Below are 11,884 nucleotides of genomic sequence, written 5' to 3' on the forward strand. Positions count from 1 at the left end.
GTTGTAGAGGACTCCACAACCATCTCGTGGGGACTCTGAGCACGCGGCAGAGTAACAGAAACTTTGTGTGCGTCTCAAAGGAGTTCGGCGGCCTGATCAACCACCAACCTCTTCCCGTCTCGTTTGTTAAATTCTTCTTAAGACGTATCTACGGTTTTTGCGCGCTCGTCAAGGGTATCCAGAGCTCTGTCATGTTTGTTTTTGCGGAGCCTAGCAAATTCCGTGCGTGTGTCTTTGGTGGAGCCTAGCAAACTCCACTTGTGTTTGTCTGTAACTGCAACTCAAGAAAGTTTTCCTGCCTGCACCGCAACCACCTACGGTGCAAGTAAAACAATCTTTAATTAACCACTACGAGTCCGTGCCTAATTCTATTCTGTTGTGCAAAAGTACCTGCCCTACCGTTGCGGGCTCCCGGCCACAGCCCGCCCCCGAAAGCCTTGGACCGCTCCCGGCCCGCACAGGCGGCAGCAGAAAATCCGTGAGGAAGCCCAAGAGAAGATAGAAACCTGGGCCCCAGCAGTGATTCAAACAGATTGCAAGAAGCATGGAGGGACTGAAGCCCCCAGGACAGCTGGATTTCAACACAAAGAGCCTTGCACAGACATGGAAGTAAGAATTCAGTTTGTATACAGAGTTAACCACGGCTGATAAAGAAAAGAAAATGAAGGTAAAGCTGTTTTACTATCTAGTGGGGGGGAAAAAGGCCATGAAGTAAGAGTGACACTGATGTCAGGGAACCCTGACACACTAAAACAGTTAACAGAAGTGTTTGATGCATACTGTGACCCCAGGAAAAATTAGACTGTAGACAAATACCACATTTTCACGAGAAACCAAGAGGAAGAGAAAGGAATAGAGGCCTATATCACAGCACTGAAAACTCTGGCATCCTCATGTAACTTTGGAGACATAAAAGACTCCCTGATCTAGGACAGGATTGTGTGGCACACGGGACTGCCAGGACGGAGAGAGCACTAAGAAAGGTAGCTCTAACCCTGGAAAAATGTCACCAAATTGCAAGGGTAGCAGAATGGTCTAAACAAAGGATCAAAATGATATCAACAGCCACATGTACAGAGCAGGTTCACAGGCTCAACCTAAAGGACTCTGGAAAGCAGGAACCTGACAGGCCAACTGCAAACGCTGACAATACGATTCAGTGCTTGTATTGCAGGAAGCTACAAGAAAGGCAGGAGGACAAATGCCCAGCCTATGGAAAAGAGTGCAAAAAATGTGGAAAACAGAATCATTTCAGGGATCAGTGTCATAGCCACCGAAATAGAAAGAAAAAAAAAAAGGCCACATGAAGGATCAGGAAACTACAGATGAGGAGGAAGCTTTCAGTGTAAGTCTGACAGATTCACAGACTCACAGGATATACATGTTACAGAAAAAAAGTGGGCAACAACTCAGCCATATTTGCAACAATGATGCTAGAGCAAAGACCTATAAGATTCCAGGTGGATTGTGGAGCCACTTGCAATGTCCTTCCTGTGAATCTATTGAGTGGCAGTATCAGAACGGAAAAATGTCACCAAGTGCTTTTAATGTATTACAAAACAACTGTGAGGCCACTAGGAAAGTGCCAGCTGACTATAAGAAATCCATGCCACAAGAAACAGTACCTCCTGCAATTTATAGTGATTGACAGGGCAGACACCCATCCACTGCTGGGCAGCACAGGCCATAGATTTAATTACACTACAATACCACAACATCCTCCAGGTCACAGAAGAGCAAGAACAGTCATTAAGTTCACTACCTAACATTCTGTTAAGATATGGAGACATATTCCAGGGCACTGGACTCTTTGAAGGCAAAATTAAGTTAGAAATAGATCCACAGGTGCAACCAGTACGACTACCAAAATGCAGAATTCTGCTAGCTCTGCTGGAGCCACTGAAGAAAGAACTGACAAACCTGTCGAAAAAAGGCATTATCACACCAGTTGCAAAAAGCACTGACTGGATCAGCAGCCTAGTAGTAGTAAGAATCTGAATCGATTCAAAACCACTTAACAGGGCACTCAAAAGAAGCCACTACCCACTGCCAACAATTGAGGATGTACTACCTGACCTGTCTAGGGCAAAAGTGTTCACAGTTTGTGAAGTCAAGAATGGATTTTGGCATGTGGAGCTAGATGAATCATCCAGCCACCTGATAACCTTTAGTGCACCCTTTGGCAGGTATTGCTGGTTAAGGATGCCCATGGGGATCAGCCCAACTCCGGAAGTTTTCCAGAAGCTGAGCCAGAAGCTGGAAGGTTTTTCAGGTATCAAGATTGAGGATAAGGGAAGAGGTGATCTGTGACCATGATGTCAAACTGCAACAACTCCTTAACAGAGGTTGGGAGAGGAACGTTAAACTGAATGCCGACAAAATACAGCTGAGAAGAACAGAAGTACCCTAATATTGGACATCTGCTGACTGTCATAACCCAAAGGTATGATTTTGTGTGTACTTTGGCACCAGAATTATCCCCGCCAGGTTGCAGCTTCATTGCACGGTGGAGTTTTCTGCTGCGGAGGAAAACTCTGGTGCAGGCACGAGTTTCCCGCCTATTTGCAGCTTCCTTTGCAGGGTGCATTGCTCAAGTTGCAAGAGAAATGCATGGTGCAAAACAGTTCCCGCCACCCGCATGCAAATTTGTGTCCCGCTATTGGCTAGTTCTAAATTATTCCCACGTGGCGGCTAACGATTGGCCTGTTAGCAGTATAAGAGGCTTGAGCAGTTTCCGCCCAAGCCAAAGAGGACTCCACATCCATCTCGTGGGGACTCTGGGTACACGGCAGGGAAGTAAAGACCCCTGTGTGAGATTCAGAGGAGCTTGGCGACTAGATCCATTGCTCACCTCTTCCCGTCTTCGAGCGATAAAAATTATAAGACGTAACTACGAGTCCGATTTTGGTGGCGCGCTCACCCAGAGCATCCGGAGCTCTGTTTCCGTGGAGCCTAGCGAACTCCATGTGACCGTCCGTGTTGTCTTTGTCTGTAACTGCAACTCAAGCAAGTTTTCCAGCCTACACCACGACCATCTCTGGTGTAAGTAAACAATCTTTAAAACTACCGCTACGAGTCTGTGCCTAATTCTAGCTTGTCGCGCCCCTCTCTCCGACCCCGCGTGCCCGGGCTGCTGGCCACAGCCTGCGTGCAGCACGAAAAAGGGCCCGGCTCGCACCCGGCCCACACACTGTCTTTGGAAGGACTACAGCCAGACCTGGAAAAGGTGAGAACCATTATGGAGATGCCCAGGCCACAGGATATCAAAGGAGTCCAGCGCTTTATTGGGATGGTTAACTATCTGTCCACATTTTGTGCACACTTGTCTAATGCTTGTGAGCCATTCAGGTTGCTAACACACAATGATGCAGCCTGGGAATGGGCACAGACCCAAGAGGAGGCATTCAAAAGAATTTTAAAAACACTGAAGTACTACAATACAGCTGAGCAACCAGTACTACGGTCTGATGCATCAGGAGGTGGTCTGGGAAAAGTACTAATGCAGAACCAGCAGCCCGTAGCTTTTGAAACCAAAAGGAGATACACACAGATAGAAAAGGAGTTACTAGCAGTATTGTTTGGACTGGAACAGTTCCATCAGTTCACCTTTGGACAGAGTAGATGTGCAATCAGACCATTAGAGATCATAATGAAAAAACCCTTGCTGAGTGCTCCTAAGAGACTTCAACACATGCACAGATGGATCTCTAGAACAGGAGATAAGAGTCCATTAATATGGTACAAGACTTACCCGTCTCCAAAAACACAGTCTCAAAGCAATACAGCAGAGTACGGAACAGGACGGTGTGCTCCAAGCAATGAAATGAACCATCTTAGAAGGTTGGCCGCGGCACAAGTACCACCAGAAGTTGCCACATAGTTCCACCCTCCATTGGTAGTATGTACACAGGATAGGATTCTGTTCACGGGAGACAGGGTAGTGATCCCAGTAGCTCTAAAGCGAGACATCATGAACCAACTCCATGCTTCTTACACGGGAATAAAATCATGCCTCAAGAGAGCATGGGAGTGCATCTACTGGCCATGCTTGAATGCCCACTTGAGAACATACATGCAGCAGTGTGAGGTGTGCAACAAATACAGTGACAAACAGCAAAAAGAGACATTGAACCCTCATGACATCCCCCCTCGGCCCTGGGAGAAGGTAGGGACTGACTTGTTCAACGTCAACGACAGAAACTATATGGTCACCATAGACTACTATTCCGATGTTTGGGAGGTTGATTACCTCAAAGACGCTTAGGCAGGAATGGTGCTCAGGAAGCTGAAGGCTCATTTCGCGTGGCATGGGATACCTGACATTCTGTTCTCAGACAACGGTCCACAATACACCTCAGGAGAATTCAAATGGCTCTGAACTAGATGGGAATTCCAGCACAAGAATCATTCCCTGGGTACCACAAAGCAATGGGAAGGCTGAACCAGCAGTAAAGACAGCCAAGAGATTCTTGTTGAAGGCAAATAAGACTGCAGGGGATCCCTACCTAGCTCTATTGGACCATCGCAACACACCCTCCCCCAAGGAATGGACAGTAACCCAGCCCAAAGATTAATGGGCCAGAGAACTAATATATTATTCCCCATGAGAGACTGCTTGCTAAAACCCCAGGGGGGGAAGGGGCGACAGTACATGGAAGCAGCTAAAAAAGCAAGCCTTAACAAGTATCACAGTATAACCAAGGAGCCAGGGACCCGAGACCACTGTGCAGAAAGGATAAGGTCTGGGTACAACCAGTTAAGTCCACATGTGAAAGAATGGCAAAAGGCCACTGTTGAGGGTACAGTGGGAGATAGATCCTACAAAGCTGTCACAAATAGTGAACAGCAACTGAGACATAACCAGAAGCAGCTGCAGAGTGCTGGCACAGCAGAAATACAATTGAGCAAAAGATCAGGATCAAGACCAAGGCAACTTTGACAACTGGTCCATCATCAGTGAGCCCCAATTAGGGGAGAAAGACTCCACAAAGGAAAGAGATACACAGAGTCCACCCCACAAAACAAAGACAGGGACAGAACAGAAGCAGGCGTAGCACCCAGAAAAAAAAAACCAAACAAACAAGAAGCAGGAGGCTGGTACAATGACCAGCATACCTGGATGACTGTGAGCCCTAAAGAACACAGCAGACCAGTGGTAAAGGCTCGGTCTGCATGCTGGGCTATGTCCTAGCAACCTCTGGCCCAACCAGGAGAATAAGTTAATCATCTGTTTTGAACTGTTGAAAGGAAAGATGTAACATTATGTATGGATCTCAGAGGCAAAACTAGCAGCAGCAGAAAGGAGGAGTCTGAAGGAAGAATAGAAAGAGAGGGGGAGGAGACAGGAAGAGGAAGAGAGTTAGAGGCTGGGGGAGAACAGCAGGCTCTGTAAGAAACTGCTATAATAAAGACACTATTTATATTAAGTAGGGCGCTGTTCCTCGATTACTTATACAGGGTCACATGAAACACACATGAAGACTCGGAAATACAATTAAATATACTTTTCCCAGAGCCAGCTCCAAATACCTGAACACAAATGTGCTTGCCAGAAACAGCCTTTGGTAGTGATGTGAGAGAAGCAAGGATATTCAACATATGGAACTGGTTAGCCACTTTTACATAGCTGATAATGACCATCCCTACCCTAAAATACTGTATTTAAGCAGCTTCCAGTGCAATTATTTCCTTTAGCCAAGTTTCAACAAGCAACAAGTAGCTTCTATTACAAAAGATTGCTCCTACTTTTTTCCAGCTTGAAAATTTACAAGACAGGTTCTATCCCTCCCACTCAACCTCAGTTTCAAAGCTGTGTAAAAACATGACTCCCAGGGGCATGTTGGGAGCTCCATGCAAAGGTTAAGTATTGGGCCTGTACTTTTTACTAGATAATATCACTAATCACAGCCATGAAATTGACAGCTGCTAATGCAGCAGGGAAGGCTCTGTACAATTGTATTTTCCACTGTACGATTCCATGACAGCTCTTCTCTTCCTGCACTGCTTACCTTGTTTTCAACATAATTTGTCATTTTCTATTTTTTCTTAGGAAACTAAGCAGTTGAGTGGGCTTGCTGCTAGTTGGTCTAGCTATCATGAAAATGGAGCTAGATATAACACCACAAGAGCTGGATGGATAAAAATCAATCTTTTGAAATTTTTTTTTTTTTGTAATCAGTTTTATTTAAATCAGAATTTTTTAAATTTAATTGCATTTTTTTATTTATTTTTTGTTAAAATGCTTTTTAAAACAAAAATAAATCTATATAAAGATAGTTTTAATTTAATAGATGTTAGAGCTTAAAGATATCATCATGGAATAGGGATTATAACTTCTAATTATGTACTATTTGAGACAATATATTCATGTAACTTCTTTAGAAAAGTTTTATAAGTAGGTCACAGCAGGCCATATTAAGGGCCCAATCTTATGGGGTTTACAGAGGCTCCTCTATAGATTAGAAAAAGGTTAAAGAAAACCCTGTGGTACTCAGTCTTGAAGATTCCATTAAGCATCTCTGTGCTGCTTAGTTTTAGTTCTCAAACTGTGGATTTGTCTCTCCAGAGAACATCCTCGTGAACAGTAGTATATGGAGATGAGAGATAACAGACCTGATTACCTACTCATCACCCTATTGTCTCTCTGCAAGTTTGTGTACACAAAGTCAAGCCTTTACCTAGCTCTAAAAATGCAAAGTTTCAAGAAGTTAAATTAACAGAAGAGGATTGTTGTGGGTGGATCTAGGTAAGGAGGAAGAGTTTGGAGATAAATGCAAGGAGGGAGGGCCAGTAGAAACAAAGGAGAAACATTTGGAGCGAATATTCCAGAAGTCTTGAGGAAAAAGTTTCTGAGTATAGCCTCTCCATTGATTTGAGATCTAGTGAGTAGAAGGCGAAACATATCACAGTAGCAGGCTTACCAGGCCGTAAGAGTGCCCTGTTAGGGAATCATAGAAATAATATTTTAATGAAGATTATAGCAAACAACAAGAATGAACTTTTTGTAGAAACCATTGATTAAATCGAGGTTTTCTGACCAGTAATTCAAACTGATTTCTTTTAGTTCTTCAAACTAAATCAAATCCATCCTGCACAAGAGCATCTCTTTGATGTCAACGGTTTGAAATGGATTGACTGTACCTCATGCAAACATGACAAAACTTGCTGAGGTCATTTCAGATTTCAACTCTAGCAATGAGTCCTGAAGCCAACAACTAAGTTGATACCCAGTATTTTACACAGTTTCTCAATCCGTTTTAGAATGTTGAGAACAAAATGAGAAATTTTTCAACATACTTTGAAAACTCCCAAATTCTTGACTTGTAAATTAGCTGTTACCTAGGCAGTAGCACCAACAGAACTTCTGTCCTTAGAAGGTGGAAATCGCCAAAAATCAGCACCTATGTTGATCAAGAATGAGGAAGTTAAAAAAATATCCTACTTTCCTTTAGCCTGCAGAAGGGCCAAAATGTATATTTCAGATACACAGGGAATATCTAAAGTTATTACTCAATATGAAGAAGAGAACATGCATTACATTTTCAGCCTTGCCAAACTGTAATAAAAACAGCAGCTGAAGCATAAACCTCTTTGCTAAGGCTTCACCAGGATAATGACAAACTAAATATGTCAGAATTTTGCACACAGTTGATGATTAGTTGACAAGGAATCATCCCCTTTGCCAGAACAGAGTGGAAGAAAAGGGAGTTACTTTTAGAAGAGGACAAGATGGTTCTTCATTTAACTCCTAGGCGAGACAAAAGCAATGAATTAGGACTAGCCATGCTCTCACTGCACTGCAATAATTTATACCTCATCACAGGCATGTGAGATCACTCTTGAAGTATTTAAAGTAGTTAAATATGCTACACTGTGAAATAGTATGCAGCAACCAGGTCAAAAAAATTGATCCGCACTGTTGTACAATTCAACAAAGCAAAAAAACAGATTATACAGTTCAGGGTGAATTATGTAGTCAGTGTTTTGAAATGCCGCCCAATTTCAAATTGTTGCAGTTAAAACTTTTTAATAAGATCACAGAGGTCTTTGAGATGCTGCAAGAGGCACGCACATCCTCGTCTGGACACACCCTTAGTGTACAACTAAATATTAGTGGTAAGGATGTTTTTGGATCTAAGAAACCAACAATACAAAAATTACATTACCACACAATTCATACCATACCATACAGGTTGTCAGTTTTCTTTCTATATAAAGGGCCAGGTAAACACTAGAAAGACAATCCTGATTCATGGCATCAAGGACACAAGAAACCATATGAGAGCCAGTGCAATGGCAGACAGCATACTGAGGTCAGGCTTTGTAAAAAAAAAAAAGCTAAGGGTCCATGAAGTTCAAAGGAAGAGGCTGAGGCAAGAGATGCCAAGACTGATGTGCTATTACAGTTCAGGAAATGGATCTTTAACTCCACTTCTTTATGTACCTGACAGAACTCTAACTGTTCTCGCATTTTACACATGTCCTCCCACACCTGGAAATTCATGAACTGGACACACGGCAAGCATACCCAAGGTACATAACTTCATATGAAATTTAATAAAATACTTCTGCTTCACCAAAGGGAGAAAAATCGATCAATCACTTAAGTAACAAAACCTGTTTTCTACCCATGTGGGGCTGTATATTCTACCTGAATAAAGAGATCAGAACAGGCAAATATCAGATCTCACATACAGAAGTAAAGAAGCACCATCACAAAGTGATTTAGGGATTCTCACCCTTGGAGGATCTAGTTTTATGAAACTAGTATTTGTAATAGAATGAAATAATAGAATGTAATAGAATGAAATAGTATTTGTAAGAGATCTTTGGGATACTTGTTATCCTCTCCCTGACACAAGTTCTAACACAGAATCTCTTAATTGATATAGTTTATTATAACTATATCTATCCACATGACCTTTACTGACAACATAATTTTGAGACTTAATGATACCCAGAGTAGGGGATAAAACTGAGCTTTAAGTTACTAGGAGAAAATAGTGTACACACACTAACACACACACTTAAGTATTTGATTAGCTATTCAATTTATAAAGATACTCTTTTAGATATTAATCCACTATTGCCTTCAGTATCTGTTTGCAAGAATCACTCCCATAGACCTGGTTAGTCAAAAGTCTCTGAAATACCAGCCAGCCTAACAACTACCAAAGGGATCCAGCCGAGTAGCAAAGTTAAGAGCTTGCAGATTTGACAAAATTATGACATGTTCCACCTCCCTCCTATTTCTTAGGAGCCTAAAAAGGAACACCACTGAACTTGAAATTTAAGCTAAGGAAAAAAAACTTTCTTCAAAGGCAATTTAATTGCCTTTAATCAAGATACTTTATTGGTGGAAGGGGAGAGTATATCTTTTAGATCCTGCATACATTGCTTTTTCTTTGATTTCTCTGAAATAACTACTCTGCATCTAATCTTTACTGTTGTACTGAATTTCAGGTAATATAGGGTGTCAGTATAGAAAAGAAGCTCCCATATTAATTACCATATTCTGAAGAAGTCAAAATGCTACTGGGACAGAAGATTACAGTGATGCTCTGTGTAGCTAAGGAGTTAAATATGTATTTCGTGACTTAAAGAAAACATTGTTTATTTACCTTGTTATGAAAATATATCCACAGGGAGGCTTAAAGCCATTTGCTTTTGATTAAACAAATGGCAAATGTCCTTGAAGTCAAATTAGTATAGTGTGTAAAACCATGTTCAAGACTTCTGATTTTATTTTTACACACTCCAAAACATTAAAAGAGGCAAAGCACATCTGGTATTGACCCTTTTGCCCCAAAATGCCCATACAAAGTTTTTGAAAACAAGGATGCAAGAAAAATAAGAATGCAACCTGAAGATTAGAGTGATGTTTGAAATATGCAACTGAACACAGGCAGAAGTATACCAATAGAGATACAAACTAGGTATTATAAATGAAAGTCATTTGCTACATTTATTGTGTGTTAATTTATACCCCTTTAGTTGTGTTCCATAATTCTGAATTTATGCTGAGTACTGCATTAATAGTTCTATATGTATGATCACACTCCTCAGGTTTTGGGGTTTTTTCCCTAGTTAATACTTGTTTTTCCTAGAGTTATAATTAGAATATACTCATCCATGTTAATTCCCTTACAAAAATATACTAACAATCAAATCTACAGGACCTCATTTTCCAATACAGTCAAGAAGAGTTTCCATCAGGGTTTAAGAAACCCAAAATTGTATGTTAAAAACCTACATCTTTATGGTCATATACATGACTTTTCATTCTTGTCCCATTCACCCTTAGGCAAACTCCTGATTTATTTCAGAGAGAACATAATTGATAGTAATAATGGAATCTTACAACTTCTTTTGCCGAGAGTATTTATTAGATTTTAAACTAATTTGGGGAAATATTTGAAACCCCGGCAGTGTAAGAAAAATGCCAAAAAAGGCCAGAACTAGGAATAATTTATGTAATATCAGTATTTTATTAGGGTTTAATCCATCCAAATTGGTGAGCTTCTTTTTAAAGACAGATTTGGCTCAGTTTTCAAAAGCAGTTACTGATTTTGGCATCCTGATTAAGATTATTTTCAGGGAAGTATTGAACACCTGCCTCCCACAAAAAACCTGGGCCCAATAAAAGCCTGAAGTTGGAGACACAATAATTGAGGCACCCAAAATATCAATGACAAATTCTTCAAAAGGAAAAATTACTCAAATCCAGGCCCTAGATTCTGGGATAAGAGGAAGCTGTACACAATGAAGACAGGTTACTCTTCAATCATCTTATGGCTAATTAGTTAGGTCAGCAGCAGTAATACTTAAAGTCATTCAGTCCACCGCTTCAGAGCCATGTTTTAAACAAAAAGAGAAGCATCCTCCCTGAAATTGCACAGGTATACCACTATTTCCCATGCTTTCCCTTCGTACTTCCATTCTGTGTAAATATTGTAAATGTAACTTGCAATAACTACCTGAAGAAATAATTGGTTTCAAGTCTTCCACATGGAAATTCTGCCCAGCTGAAGAAGGGTGTTTGTACCCAAAAGCTTACAAAGAAGAATTTTTCCAGCTATTTTAGTTGGTCTCATAAAAGATATTGGATTTACCCAAAGAACTGTCTGTTCAGCTGGAGAGATTTTATGACAACTAGGTAGCAGATAAGAATGGTATAAGTTCTGAGATAAAAATCAGAAAAAGCTACTTTTTAAAAGAAAGGATAGTAATTCACCTAACATTTAAAATGCTTTGATTGTGCACTTTGTAGAGGTAGTTCCCAGAGCTTGGCGAGCAGGCATCCACCATCCATGTGGAACAGAGCTGTTGCCAATGCTTAAATTCTCTCGTTAAATCTCTGCTGTTTTATAGCTAATCTCATCTTTACAAAAGGCATGAAGGGCTCTACAAGACCCTTGCTGAGCTTTTCTTGTAAATTAAAACCGTATTCCATCGTTCTGCTTGTTGGCAGCAGAGTACAGTTACTTTTACCATTTATGGCTGTAAAACCCATCCAGCATTTTTTCTTAAGTCAGAAAGGGGGGGGGGGGGGGAGAGAACGGGACAGACAGACGACACACAGACTTTCTTCCTCTGATTTGCTATAAGAAATAGATATTCTAGGCTCAACAATGTGAGAGGGCAGAACTTTCATCTTCAAACCCTTCCATCCTTCTACAAGTCTCTCATATCTCTATGAAGGTGCCCAACAGCAGGGCAACCAAAGTATTAATATAGTATGAGCTCCAGAATGCTACTTTGCTGCACATTACATGGACTGAGATTCAAACAATCCACAGGGCACAATCAGACACTTCAAGTTCAATGTGTGCAGCATCCCATGCAAAACTACCAACCCATTATCAATTCCCTACTCTGGGGGGGG

At 41.2% G+C, this 11,884-nt stretch overlaps 1 protein-coding gene across 8 annotated transcripts in view; it reads right to left on the bottom strand.

Moving 5' to 3' along the window:
* LOC106722986 (F-box/LRR-repeat protein 7-like) overlaps positions 1 to 11,884 on the bottom strand; it is a 261,033-nt gene that overhangs the window by 115,279 nt on the left and 133,870 nt on the right. The window contains exon 3 of one of the 8 annotated variants that reach the window (XR_003091955.1): positions 7,339 to 7,400. The exons of the other annotated variants lie outside the window; for them this stretch is intronic. The gene's annotated coding sequence lies outside the window, so the exon portion shown is untranslated. Of the gene's footprint in view, positions 1 to 7,338; positions 7,401 to 11,884 lie in introns of those variants that run through there. 8 annotated transcript variants of the gene reach the window in all.

Source organism: Alligator sinensis, unplaced genomic scaffold, assembly GCF_000455745.1.
Source record: "Alligator sinensis unplaced genomic scaffold, ASM45574v1 scaffold1561_1, whole genome shotgun sequence".
In the NCBI taxonomy this organism is placed as follows: Eukaryota; Metazoa; Chordata; order Crocodylia; family Alligatoridae; genus Alligator; species Alligator sinensis.